Source organism: Stenella coeruleoalba (assembly GCF_951394435.1).
Source record: "Stenella coeruleoalba genome assembly, chromosome: 7".
In the NCBI taxonomy this organism is placed as follows: domain Eukaryota; kingdom Metazoa; phylum Chordata; class Mammalia; order Artiodactyla; family Delphinidae; genus Stenella; species Stenella coeruleoalba.
This window is the reverse complement of record NC_137153.1, coordinates 39,048,725-39,063,942: the sequence shown is the minus strand read 5'-3', so window position 1 is coordinate 39,063,942 and position 15,218 is coordinate 39,048,725. Positions and strand designations below refer to the sequence as shown.

The 15,218-nt window shown below is 40.4% G+C and overlaps 1 long non-coding RNA gene across 1 annotated transcript in view; it reads right to left on the bottom strand.

The window, feature by feature from the left end:
• LOC307189156 overlaps nucleotides 1–4,034 on the bottom strand; it is a 36,246-nt gene extending 32,212 nt beyond the window's left edge. The window contains exon 1 of the long non-coding RNA XR_013829110.1: nucleotides 3,916–4,034. This is a non-coding gene — a long non-coding RNA (uncharacterized lncRNA). The remainder of the gene's footprint in view (nucleotides 1–3,915) is intronic.
• Nucleotides 4,035–15,218: the final 11,184 nt, after the last annotated feature.

The window sequence follows — 15,218 nt, the reverse complement described above, 5'->3', positions numbered from 1 at the left end:
AAGCAATGAAAGGGAAAAACCTACAACCAAGATAACTATACCCAGCAAGGATCTCATCCAGATTCGATGGAGAAATCAAAAGCTTTACAGACAAGCAAAAGCTAAGAGAATTCAGCACCACCAAACCAACTTTACAACAGAGGCTAAAGGAACTTCTCTAGGCAGGAAATACAAGAGAAGGAAAAGACCCACAAAAACAAACCCAAAACAATTAAGAAAATGGTAACAGGAGCATACATATCGATAATTACCTTAAATGGAAATGGATTAAATGCTCCAGCTGAAAGACACAGACTGGCTGAATGGATACAAAACAAGACCCATAAGCTGTCTACAAGAGACCCACTTCAGACCTAGGGAAACATACAGACTGAAAGTGAGGGGATGGAAAAGAATATTCCATGCAAATGGAAATCAAACGAAAGTGGGGTAGCAATACTCATATCAGACAAAATAGACTTTAAAATAAAGACTATTGCAAGAGAAAAGGAGGGAAACTACATAATGATCAAAGGATGAATCCAGGAAGAAGATATAACAATTGTAAATATCTATGCACCCAAGAGAGGATCACCTCAATATGTAAGGCAAATGAAAAGAACCATGAAAGGAGAAATCAACAGTAACACAATAATTGTAGGTGACTTTAAGACCCCACTTACACCCAAGGAGAGATCATCCAAACAGAAAATAAATAAGGAAACACAAGCTTTAAATGACACATTAGAGCAGATGGACTTAGTCAATATTTATAGGACATTCCATCCAAAAACAACAGAGTACACTTTCTTCTCAAGTACACATGAAACATTCTCCAGGATATGTCACATCTTGGGTCACAAATCAAGCCTTGGAAAATTTATGAAAAGTGAAATCGTATCAAGCATCTTTTCTGACCACAATGCTATGAGACTAGGTATCAATTACAGGAAAAAAACTGTAAAAAATACAAACACATGGAGGCTAAACTATACACTACTAAACAACCAAGAGATCACTGAAGAAATCAAAGAGGATACCAAAAAATACCTAGAAACAAATGACAATGAAAACACGATGACCCAAAACCTATGGGATGCAGCAAAAGCAGTTCTAAGAGGGAGGTTTATAGCAATACAATCCTACCTCAAGAAACAAGAAAAATCTCAAATAAACAACCTAACCTTACACCAAAAGCAATTAGAGAAAGAAGAAGAACAACAACAACAAAACAAAAAACCCAGACTTAGCAGAAGGAAAGAAATCATAAAGATGAGATCAGAAATAGATGAAAAGGAAATGAAGGAAATAATAGCAAAGATCAGTAAGACTAAAAGCTGGTTCTGTGAGACGATAAACAAAACTGATAAACAATTAGCTAGATTCATCAGGATAAAAAGGGAGAAGACTCAGATCAACAGAATTAGGAATAAAAAAGAAGTAACAACTGATACCGCAGAAATACAAAGGATCATGAGAGACTACTACAAGCAACTATATGCCAATAAAATGGACAACCTGGAAGAAATGGACAAATTCTTAGAAAATTACAACCTTCCAAGACTGAACCAGGAAGAAATTGAAAATATTAACAGACCCATCACAAGCACTGAAGTTGAAACTGTGATTAAACATCTTCCAACAAACAGAAGCCCAGGGCCAGTTGGCTTCACAGGCAAATTCCATCAAACATTTAGAGAAGAGCCAACACCGATCCTTCTCAAACTCTTCCAAAATATATCAGACAGAGGAACACTCTCAAACTCATTCTACAAGGTCACCATCACCCTGATACCAAAACCAGAGAAAAATGTCACAAAATAAAGAAAATTCCAGGCCAATATCATTGATGAACATAGATGCAAAAATCCTGAACAAAATACTAGCAAACAGAATCCAACAGCACATTAAAGGGATCATACCACATGATCAGGTGGGGTTTATCACAGGAATGCAAGGATTATTCAATAAAAGCAAATCAATCAATGTGATACACCATATTAACAAACAGAAAGATAAAAACCATATGATCATCTTAATAGATGTAGATAAACCCACGCACATATGGTCACCTTATCTTTGACAAAAGAGGAAAGAATATACAGTGGAGAAGAGACAGCCTCTTCAATACATGGTGCTGCAGAAACTGGACAGCTACATGTAGAAGAATAAGATTATAACACTTCCTAACACCGTAAACAAAAATAAACTCAAAATGGATTATAGAACTAAATGTAAGGCCAGACACTATAAAACTCTTAGAGGAAAACATAGGCAAAAGACTCTATGACATGAATCAGAGCAAGATCCTTTTTGACCCACCTTGTAGAGTAATGAAAATAAAAACAAAAATAAACAAATGAGACCTAATGAAACTTAAAAGGTTTTGAACAGCAAAGGATACCATAAACAAGACGAAAAGACAACCCTCAGAATGGGAGAAAATATTTTCAAATGAAGCAACGGACAAAGGAGAAATCTCCAAAATACAGAAACAGCTCATGTAGCTTAATATCAATAGAACAAACAGCTCAATCCAAAAATGGGCAGAAGACCTAAATAGACATTTCTCCAAAGAAGACATACAGATGGCCAACAAACATGTGAAAAGTTGCTCAACATCACTAATCTAATATTAGAGAAATGCAAATCAAAACTACATTGAGTAATCACCTCACACTGGTCAGAATGGCCATCATCAAAAAATCTACAAACAATAAATGTTGGAGAGGGTATGGAGAAATGGTAACCCTTCTGCACTGTTGGTGGGAATGTAAATTGATACAGTCACTATGGGGAACAGTATGGAGGTTCCTTAAAAAACTAAAAATAGAACTATCTTATGACTCAGCAATCCCACTACTGGGCATATACCCTGAGAAAACCATAATTCAAAAAGAGACATGTTCCACAATGTTCATTGCAGCTCTATTTACAATAGCTAGGACATGGAAGCAACCTAAATGTCCATCGACAGATGAATGGATAAAGAAGATGTGGTGCATAGATACAATGGAATATTCCTCAAACATAAAAAGGAGTGAAATTTAGTTATTTGTAGTGAGTTGGGTGGACCTGGAGTTTGTCATACAGAGTGAAGTAAGTCAGAAAAAGAAAAATACTATATGCTAATGCACATATATGGAATCTAAAAAAACTGGTACTGATGAACCTAGTAGCTGGCCAGGAATAAAGACGCAGATGCAGAGAACGGACTTGAGGACACAGGGGGCAAGGGTAAGCTGGGACGAAGTGAGAGAGTAACATTGACATATATACAGTACCAAGCGTAAAATGGATGGCTGTTGGGAAACTGCTGCATAGCACAGGGAGACCAACTCTATGCTTTGTGATGACCCAGAAGGGTGGGATAGGGAGGGTGGGAGGGAGGCTCAGGGGGGAGGGTATATAGGGATATATGTATACATATAGCTCATTCACTTTGTTGTACAGCAGAAGTTAACACAACATTGTAAAGCAATTATACTCCAATAAAGATGTGAAAAAAAAGAAAAAATAGAAAAAAAAGGAAATCCTGGAAGAATTCCAAGTGGAAAGAATTAATTAAAGCAATTACCTAAAGTTAAAAAATTAAGTAAAACAAGGAAACAATATAGATTACTGGAAATAAATTATTGACATTTAAAACTTTGCAAGAGGCGGGTGGGGTTTCCATGCCGAGGGAGCTGCACGAAGGGGAAGGCCCTGCTCGAGGCCCCAGACCCGTCTTAGTCTCTGAGCCAGAGCACCGCGCGGCCGCGGGTTAACACGCCTGACCTGGCAGCTCCACTGACCCTCGTGGTGCCCGGGGATGTGAGGGCGGCGGTGGTTCCATGCCCTGCCCGGCCCTCGGGAACCCAGCCGGGGTTCCGGGGTGCTCCCACTGCGCCGAACCCGCACGCCCTCGAGAGGCCGGCCTCCTGGCCTGGTGCTCACCTTCCCCTAGGAGGCCGCTCCACGCCCAGCCGCCTTCTCTTCTCTTGCCGCTGCCGCCGCCCTCTTTTCTCTTGCCGCTGCCTCCGCCTTCAGCGCCGCTCGCCTGGGTTCGCCGGCGGCTGAACCAGCCAGACAACGCCCCCTCGGCCAGCATGATCCGCCTCCGGCTTCCGGTTGCGTCACTTCCGCCAGAAGGTGAGCCCGCGGCGCGCAGGGAAGGCGCAGAAGCGAATTTTGCTGGGGGAGTTTGTGGAGGTAGGTGGCGGCTCCGCTGGGCGGGCGGTGGCGCTTCCACGTGCTCTCGCGGCCGGTTGAAACCTTTGGCGGGCGCTGGCTCAGAGGTGAGAGGTGGTGGCTCAAGGTCCGACCTAGGAGGCTGGGGCTCAGAGAGTGGGGCGGGGGACGCGCTGTGGCCGATGCCTGCGTTTCCACCGGTAGAGAATCTCTCCTTTGGCGTATATGCATGGAAGGAGGAAATGCATTCAGGTCCCATTCGTACTCTGGGGAAGTGGAAGGAGTCCCGGACTTGGGATGACCAATCGCTCCGGGTTTTAAAATGGAAGGGCCCTCGTGCCTTGAACGCACAGAGGGGGTTGCAGCCAGGATGGTTGGTCACAGCTGGACTGGGCTGCAAGGCATGTTGGGGACGAGGCGCTTGCCTTCTTTGAGTCTTGGGGAGCTGGGTCCCAAAGGAGGAGGTCTTAGGGCATAGTGGTTGAGACCCCGGGACTTAGGGCCAGAATAGCTGCGTGTGAATCCAGGTTTGCCACTAACTGGATGTGTGACCTGCTGCAGGTTACTGAACCACTTCGTGCCTGGTCTGTCAAAAGGGAATAATATAGAATCTAACTCAGAGGATTCTTGTAAGGATTACATGAGCCCAAACGTGTTAACCGCCTATGATAGGGCTTGGCACATAGTAGATGCTCAGTAAATGTCAGGATTTTTCTGCAGCCCCTGCCTCTGAGGAGAGATTAGGGGCATGAAGTGGGATGTGAGTGCGTGCAAGGCTGCCTTTCCTGCAGAGGGCCCATCTGGGACTTATTCAAAGAGCGGCCCCAGCCTTCCCCACCAGTGCCTAGCTGCACTGTGCCTAGATGTAAAATGAAAAATTTTACGGTATTCCCTCCCCCTAGTGCCTCCCCCCCAGTGCCCAGTGCCTAGATGTAAAATGAAAAATTTTACGGTATTCCCTCCCCCTAGCTGCATCTGCTTTAACCAAATGTTAATAGCCTAGAATTAATGCTTTCTTTCCAGTCCTTTTTTTGTTCATACAAAGATACACACACACACACACACACACACACACACACACACACACACAGAGATGGAACACATATATTCATATACCTAATATACCTACATAGAGGTTGTTTTTGGTTGTTTTTTAAAACTAGGATTACAGCATACATATACTCTATGTATTAAACTGGATTTTTTTGGCCTATGCTCTCATTTTTCTTTGCTGAAGAAATTCAGCAAATTTCTTTTTTCACTTTACACAATGTAGAATTCCCTGTGGTGTGATAAATGTAGATGCAAACTCACTTTGAAAAATAAAGCTGTGTAATTATTTCATATTATTTAGGTCTCACAATTTATTCAGCCAATTGATAGACATCATACAAGAAATGTATATCCACTTCTTTCTTAGGGGAAATATAAGTTCAAAAATATGAAATCATTCTTAAAAGGGAAATATGAATTTTCCTTTTAAGAATGAAAGTTGAGCACTAAACCATCAGGTTCTTGCTAGCTCCATTCTCAGGGCTAAGGAGAAGCTGAAAAGTAAGTGCTTTTAAGATTTGTTCTTAAGTTCCTGACACATGAGGAGAAAAAGGCAAGAATTTTCCTATAAACTTTATTTTGTAGACATGTATAGACTCTTTATAAAGCTTAGTTCTTTCAAACATTTTAGGAACATTGTTTAGATAATTACATAGGTGGTCATAAAACAGTGGTTATTGTGAAAATTGATGATGATTTAAAAATGTAACAGCTAATGTAAATGATTCATCAGGAAGCTTATTAAACCTTTCCTAAGGTCCATTGTACTCCAAATCATTTTGTCTTGGGGGTGTTAGATGAACAATGCACTTAGATATCTCTTACTGTAGTAGATTTAAAAGAAAGCAATTTTTGTCTGTCAACCCAAACACAACGCATTGTGTCTTTGGTTAGCATTTTCTTCCACAATACTTAAACCATTACAAATAACCAGCAATCAAAGCACTACTACATAGATCTTTATGTATTGCCACTTTACTCAAAGTGGGCTTCCTGAGTTAGAGAGGGTAGGCATTTTTTACTTTTTAATAGAGAGTGGCAGATTACCTTCCCTAAGAGATAAAGCAATTCATATTGCCTTGTCTGATCAGGTTGTTATACTACTTTAGAAAGGGACATTAGGAGACACACTGGCTTCAAGCTGCCATCTTTCCAGCTGGCTTCTTATTTTAAAGTATGATATAAATAAATAGTTTAAATTATTCCTCTCTGGTCTTAATTTGCTGTTGAGATGAGAATTTAGAAATGGTATACAGTCCAGGGGCTTCCCTGGTGGCACAGTGGTTAAGAATCTGCCTGCCAGTGCAGGGGGCATGGGTTTGATCCCTGGTCCAGGAAGATCCCACATGCTGCGGAGCAACAAAGCCCACGAGCCACAACTACTGAGCCCATGCGCTGCAGCTCTTGAAGCCTGCGTGCTTAGAGCCCGTGCTCTGCAACAAGAGAAGCCACTGCAACGAGAAGCCCGTGCACTGCAATGAAGAGTAGCCCCCGCTAGCTGCAGTCCGCACACAGCAACAAAGACCCAAAGCAGCCAAAAAAAAAAAAAAGAAAGAAAGAAATGGTATACAGTCCAAACACAAGTCCACCTTACCTCCTACTTAGATTTTTTACCCATTTTCTCCAAATTGCTATTAGAGATGAATGGGACTTGCAGGTCTAGAAGACAGGCAGATGAACACAATTGCAAGATTAGCTGTTTCTCTATCTGGATCACAAGGAGGAAAACACCCCACATTACCTTTCATCGGGGCTCTTGATTATGTTGTGTTTTTTCATTAGGTTTTCTATCTCTTGCGATTTACCAGTTGTTGAAGAATAAGGAGAACTATACTGTGGGCCTAGAGTGAGATGGAAGGAGAAAAACCAGCAAAGTAAAGGTTAGTTAGAATTCCAAGTGGTAATCTCCCAAGTGCCATGTGCTCTGTGGGATCTAAATGAGTACTTACTGAATTTTCAGAGGCAATAAAAGACCTCCTTTGCTCCTACATTTAATAGAAGACCTACTTTTAACTGAGAGATGAAGTTATACTCAATACTTTCTGTGCTGACTCTGGAAAGTGGTTTGTTGTGATTCTTCAGAGGATGGATTGAAAAAAAAAATCCTAACTGATAAAATGAGACTTGGTTAAAACATTGGTTTTCATTTAAAAAATTATGGCCTGTTATATATCAAATGCTTGTGTCCCCTCAAATTAATATGTTGAAGCTCGGACCCCCAATGTGATGTGTATTTGGAAACTGGGCCTTGGGGAAATAATTAGGATTAGATGAGGTCATGAGGGTGGGGTCTTGGTCCAATGAGATTAGTACTCTTTTAAGTAGATACCAGAGACTGCTCGCGCGCTCTCTCTCTCCGTCTCTCTCTCTCTCTCTCTCTCTCTCTCTCTCTCTCTCTCTCTCTCTCTCTCTCTCTCTCCCCACACACATGTAGTGAGCAAAGGCCATGTGGAAAAACAGCAAGCAGGCAGCTGTCTATGAGTAAGGAAGAGAGCTCTTGCCAGAAACTGACCCTGCTGGTACCTTGATCTTGGACTTCTAGCCTCCAAAACTGTGAGAAAATAAATTTCTATTGTCTAAGCCACCCAGTATGTGGTATTTTGTGGTTGTAGGGCAGAAGCAGCCACAGATGATACATAAATGAAAGGGTGAATGGTTATGGCTGTGCTCCAGTGAAGGGGCTTAGGGCAGAATTTGGCCTTCAGGTTGTAATTGGCCAACCTGTGTCCTAGACTATCCCACACCCTCACCACTCACCAGGAAGATAAAAGCCATCATAATCTTCTCAGGGCAACCTCACCCAGAGCCTCATTATCAGAAGACCAGGTTTGTCTTTGTGTTGTTTCATCCCATACAGGTTGTCTTAAAAGCCTATGACTTTCTCCTCATGAGTGCCTAAGTAGTCTTGTCCTTAAGCCAATAACCAGTTATATTTTTTATTGTTTTGTCACATCATGATTAAACAATGCAACAGTAAACCCAATAGCCAAAAGTGGCAAATTTCTGGGTCATATTGTCTTAAACAAAATGGTCATTTAGGTTTATGAAGAGTAGGGAAATACCTGCATTTATTTTTCTCTGTGCATGTTTTGAATTGTCTTAATTACACTTAATTTACAATGAGTTTTAGTCTGAATTGGGAGTTCGGTGGAAAGTTCTCATAGACTGACCCTCATCCTAGAAGTGGCCCTTAGCAGCTGCTTTTCTTCATTCAGGTCTCTGTTTAAAAGCATTTTCTGAGAAAGGTCTCCTCTGACCACCTTATCTAAGAGAGGACCACTTGTAGCCCCTCAGCCAGCTTTATTTTTCTTCCTAGGATTTATCACTGTTTGACATCATATTATATATTCATGGATTGATTATCTGTCTCTAAGTCTAGAATGTAAACTCCATTGAAGACTTGTTTTTTCTCTTCACTGTTGTATCCCTCAGAAACACAAACAGTGCCTGGCACATAGTAAGCGCTCAATAAATATTTCTTGAATGAGTGAATGAACTAATTGGAGACCAGACTTATTTCCCAAGTTTGAGTCCTTCTCTTGGACACCAACCTCGTGTTCCAGAAGCTCTGAATACAGAGTGCTCCTCTGTTCTGGCCGGTGTTCACACAGAGGTTGTAAATAGCCCATAAACCCTGGGTCTGAATCAAGGAACACTTGCCTGAAATTCCAGGGGTCAATTCTTCATGGATCCTCTGTTCCCATTGCCCACCTATATGCTCAAATGTCCTTTGTCTGCACTGTATACCTTCTAGCAGCTGATGTTTACCTGTGTTCTTCACACGCACCTTTTGGTCTCATGCTAGTTTATACTCACTCCCAACCCGGCCCAGTCAGATCCATTTGGTGTTTTTCAAATGATGGTAGAAGATATGGTATAGGTGATATATTTTAATTTTTGTAATGGTATATGTGCTTTGATGTGTATTACAATATGACTCTCATATCACACCCATGCTTTATAATAAACAGAAAACAAATTTAAGTAGAAAGATCACATACTGTATGTTTTTTTGTGTGTAATGTTGGCTTTATTCTATTTATTTATTATATTGAAGTATAGTTGATTTACAGTGTTGTGTTAGTTTAGGTGTACAGCAAATCGATTGAGGAATATGTGTATATATATATATATACACACACACACATACATATATATATATATGCAGATTCTTTATATGTTATTGCAAAATGTTGAGCATAGTTCCCTGTGCTATACAGTAGGTCCTTCTTGGTTATCTATTTTATATACAGTAATGTGTTTATGATAATTCTAAACTCCTAATTTATCCCCCCACCCTTTCCCCTTTGGTAACCATGTTTGTTATGTCTGTGGGTCTATTTCTATTCTGTATATAAGTTCATTTGTATCATTTTTTTATGTTCCACATATAAGTGATATCATATGTTATTTGTCTTTGGCTTACATCACTTAGTATGATAATCTCTAGGTCCATCCATGTTGCTGCAAATGGCATTATTTCATTCTTTTTATAGCTGAGTAATATTCCATTGTATAAGTAACATAGTGTATGATTCTTTTTTAAAAGACAGTCTGGAAGAGGCAGATTTATAGGGACAGAAATCTGTGATTGCCAAGGCCTGGGGGTAGGGGTGGATTTGGACAATAAAGGGGCCCAAGGGAAATTATGGGATGATAGAAATATGTATCTTGATTGTGGTGGTGGTTACACAACTGTGTTTATCAAAATTTATCAAACTGCACACCTTAAAAGAGTGAATTTTACTGTATGTAGACTATACCTCAATAACCTGCTAAAAATTAAATCAAAAGAATGAGTTAGTTTTAAAAAAATCCAGTTTTAATGATGAAAAATCTGAAAGTGAAATTACCTTTTTTACCTTTGCAAAATTTACCTTTGCAACAAAAAGAATAAAATATCTAGGAATAAACCTACCTAAGGAGACAAAAGACCTGTATGCAGAAAATTATAACACACTGATTAAAGAAATTAATGATGATACAAACAGATGGAGAGATACACCATGTTCTTGGATTGGAAGAATCAACATTGTGAAAATGACCCTACTATCCAAAGCAATCTACAGATTCAGTGCAATCCCTATCAAACTACCACTGGCATTTTTCACAGAACAAAAAAATTCACAGTTTGTATGGAAACACAGAAGACCCCGACTAGCCAAAGCAATCTTGAGAAGGAAAAATGGAGCTGGAGGAATCAGGCTTCCTGACTTCAGACTATACTACAAAGTTACAGTCATCAAGACAGTATGGTACTGGCACAAAAACAGAAATATAGATCAATGGAACAGGATAGAAAGCCCAGAGGTAAACCCACGCACATATGGTCACCTTATCTTTGATAAAGGAGGCAAGAATATACAGTGGAGAAAAGACAGCCTCTTCAATATGTGGTGCTGGGTAAACTGGACAGCTACATGGAAAAGAATGAAATTAGAACACTCCCTAACACCGTACACAAAAATAAACTCAAAATGGATTAAAGACCTAAATGTAAGGCCAGACACCATCAAACTCTTAGAGGAAAACATAGGCAGAACACTCTATGACATAAATCACAGCAAGATCCTTTTTGACCCACCTCCTAGAGAAATGGAGATAAAAACAAAAATAAACAAATGGGACCTAATGAAACTTAAAAGCTTTTGCACAGCAAAGGAAACCATGAACAAGATGAAAAGACAACCCTCAGAATGGGAGAAAATATTTGCAAAAGAAGCAACTGACAAAGGATTAATCTCCAAAACATACAAGCAACTCATGCAGCTCAGTATCACAAAAACATACAACCCAATCCAAAAATGTGCAGAAGACCTAAACAGACATTTCTCCAAAGAAGATATACAGATTGCCAACAAACACATGAAAGAATGCTCAACATCATTAATCATTAGAGAAATGCAAATCAAAACTACAATGAGATATTATCTCACACCGGTCAGAATGGCCATCATCCAAAAATCTACAAATAATAAATGCTGGAGAGGCTGTGGAGAAAAGGGAACACTCTTGCACTGTTGGTGGGAATGTAACTTGATACAGCCACTATGGAGAACAGTATGGAGGTTCCTTAAAAAACTAAAAATAGAACTACCATACAACCCAGCAATCCCACTATTGGGCATATACCCTGAGAAAACCATAATTCAAAAAGAGTCATGTACCAAAATGTTCATTGCAGTTCTATTTACAATAGCCAGGACGTGGAAGCAACCTAAGTGTCCATCGACAGATGAATGGATAAAGATGTTGCACATATATACAATGGACTATTACTCAGCCATAAAAAGAAATGAAATTGAGTTTTTTGTAGTGAGGTGGATGGACCTAGAATCTTTCATACCGAGTGAAGTAAGTCAGAAAGAGAAAAACAAATACTGTATGCTAACACATATATATGGAATCTAAAAAAAAAGAAAAGAAAAGAAAAGAAAATGGTCAGAAGAACCTGAGGGCAAGACCGGAATAAAGATGCAGACCTACTAGAGAATGGACTTGAGGATATGGGGAGGGGGAAGGGTAAGCTGGGACAAAGTGAGAGAGTGGCATTGATATATATACACTACCACACGTATAATAGATAGCTAGTGCGAAGCAGCCACATAGCACAGGGAGATGAGCTCAGTGCTTTGTGACCAGCTAGAGGGTTGGAATAGGGAGGGTGGGAGGGAGGGAGATGCAAGAGGGAAGAGATATGGGGACATATGTATACGTATAACTGATTCACTTTGTTATAAAGCAGAAACTGACACACCATTGTAAAGCAATTATACTCTAATAAAGATGTTAAAAAAATCCAGTTAATTATAAATGTGGTATGTAGCTATGGTAAAAGGTGGTAGGCAAATGATCAGAAGTTGTAAAATAGTGTATTTAATGATAATTTCAAAACTGGAGCATTGCTTAGCATTGCATCAGAGCATTACTTAGAGTATTTTTGTCTCCCTTTGTTTCTGTATTTCATCTGTGGACTGAACATCATTTCACGTCCCTATGGCCTCATCTGTCTCTTCCTCCAGCCATCACTGCTATAATCAATTTCATAGGGCTCCAACCAGTTACATGCGTGTGCAACTCAACTGTGTCTTGCCTCAGGCAATGAAACCACTTGATTCTCACTGATGTGTACTCCAGATGCATACAAGAGATTACTTTGTGAGGCAAACTGTGTCCAACCTGCAGGGTGGAGCCTGGAGTTAATTGCTTTTCCCTTCCCCTCATGAAGTTCCTGAGACAATCCTGCAGGATGGAGCAGCTAGCCCCCTGTATCGCTGGCCTCTTTCTTCTGTCTCTCTCTCCCTTCTGGTTTTGCCTCCCCTTTCCCTTATTCCTGCTCCCTGGGACTGCACTCTCCCATAAAGATTTTTTTTTCAATTGTGGTAAACTACACATAATAAAAAATTTACCATCCTAATTGAGATATAATTGACACGTAACTTCATATTAGTTTCAGGTGTACAGCATACTAATTTGATATTTGTATATATTGCAAAATGATCACAGCAGTAAGTCTAGTTAACATCCATCACCTCACGTAGTTACAAATTTTTCTTCTTGTAATGAGAACTTTTAAGATCTGCTCTCTTAGCAACTTTAAAATATATAATACAGTATTTTTAATTATAGTCACCACATTGTACATGTTGGAAGTTTGTACCTTTTGACCACTTTCACCCATTTCCCCACCCCTCACTTCCCGCCTTGCAACACCAATCTGTTCTCTGTATCTATGAGTTCAGTTTTTTTTTTTTTAGTTTCACATATAAGTGAGATCACACACTATTTGTCTTCCTCTGTCTGACTTATTTCACTTAGCATAATGCCCTCAAGATCCATCATGTTATTTTAAATGGCAGGACTTTCTTCTTTTTTTATGGCTGAATAATATTGCATTTTGTGTGTGTGTGTGTGTGTGTGTGTGTGTGTGTGTATTACATTTTAAACCATTTTTAAGCGTACAGTTCAGTGGTATTAAGTATTAATACATTTATATTGTTATGCAATCATCGCCACCATCCATCTTCAGAACTCTTCATTTTACACAACTAAATCCCTATTTCCATTAAATAATAACTCTTCATCTCAACCCCCACCCCTGCCCCAATAAAGTTTTGTTCATTGACTTTGCCTGGGTTACTACCTTCTGGGCAACCTACACCCAAACTTAATTCCACACCCAGCCTGTCTTTGTTCTTTTCTTTTTTAAAAAAACTTATTTTTTATTTATTTTTGGCTGCGTTGGGTCTTGGTTGCTGCGCGGGGGCTTTCTCTAGTCGCGGTGAGCGGGGGCTGCTCTTTGTAGCGGTGCGTGGGCTTCTCATTGCAGTGGCTTCTCTTGTTGTGGAGCATGGGCCCTAGAGCGCGCGGGCTTTGGTAGTTGCCACGCATGGGCTCAGTAGTTGTGGCTTGTGGGCTCTAGAGTGCAGGCTCAGTAGTTGTGGTGCACGGGTTTAGCTGCTGTGTAAGCACGTAGGATCTTCCTGGACGAGGGATCAAACCCATGTCCCCTGCATTGGCAGGCGGATTCTTAACCACTGTGCCACCAGGGAAGTCCTGTCCTTTATTAAAATAGAGAATCTGCGAAAAATAGCTTTGATATGTCAGGATGTGAATGATAATTTTTGTTTATTTCTTTGTTGGACTTGGTTTCTTCTCCTTTAAAAAATTTTCCATTTAGCTCTTAGATTCTACATCTTTTTTTTCACTCATATATCGAAGAACTCAGAAGTTGAGTTCTTGATGTGGGTCAGGGACATGGACAGCTAGAAGCTGGTACCCTGTGCTCCTACAGCTGCATATGTCTCCACATTTTCCTTTGTTTGACCCATTTATATGGCTTCCATGGCATTTGGAAAAATATTTTGTCACAGATAGACATTATTGTGGCCTTGAGACAAGTCTCTGAGACAACTGAGCTTGCTACTTGGCGCCCCTTGTGCCAAGTAGCAAACACAGTTGCAGTCCCTGGCTACCTTGATGGCTGTGGATGAAGCAGGCTTCATCCTGAGTCCTAGGGATGGTGAGGGTCCAACATCATGTGGAAGTGCAGCCAAGGATAACGGTGGAGCCCAGAGCTTCTCAAGCATGGCTTCTCATCTCCCAGGTGCATGAGGGTGGGGTTTCTCCTGCGCTTTGGCATATGGTGTGTCCTCCTGAGCACTCTATTTTGCTCAGTGGAAGAAACTGATCTTATATTAACTTTATATTGGAAACAACAAATCTACTGTATGGGGAAAATGCAAATTTTCCATTCATTTTTAAGCTATATAATATTTACAAATGCTGCCTAAATGTCTCAGAATCTCTAGGGGTTGTGAATCTACTCTCCTCTATCATTAGGATTTCCCTGGAAAAGTCTGAAAAGGGCAGTGTTAAAGCACTCCTTGGCCTCTTTGGCCTTGGCCTCTTTTAGTAAGTGAGCTTGAACTTGGTGATTTTCTGTCCCTTTCCTTTGACTTTGAGTGTTCCTGACCTTGGCTTGGCCACCTGGCTCTCACTTCTTATGTTCTTGACCTTGCTTCTTCTTTTCTGATTCTCTCCTCTGGTTCAGGTTTTTTTTTTTTTTTTTTTGGCTGCACCGGGTGGCTTATGAAATTTTAGCTCCCTGACCTGCGCCCTAGGCAGTGAGAGCACAGAGTCCCTAATCACCGGACTGACCGCCAAGGAATTCCCTGGTTCAGATTTTTTACCTTTAAGTTTTTAACTCTGGTCTAAACTCTGTTTAAAATCTTAGCCAAAGGCACCTGGGTCCTGACATTTGGGCAAAATGAAGCAAAGGATAAAAACCGTACAGGACTTTCAGTTCCTTGGACATAATTTCCTCATTCTTCCCTTTACTCCTGTGCTTCTTTCTCTCCGTGTTTTAGATTATCTCCATGTAGTTATTTTAAATGGCTGTTTTATAAGCAACCTTTCCACTTCAGAATGTCTCCAAACTTTCTTTCCTGTTTGCAGACGAGCTTTTCTTACCAGGGTTGCTGCCACTATGCTAATTTACTGTCCTTTAACAATCA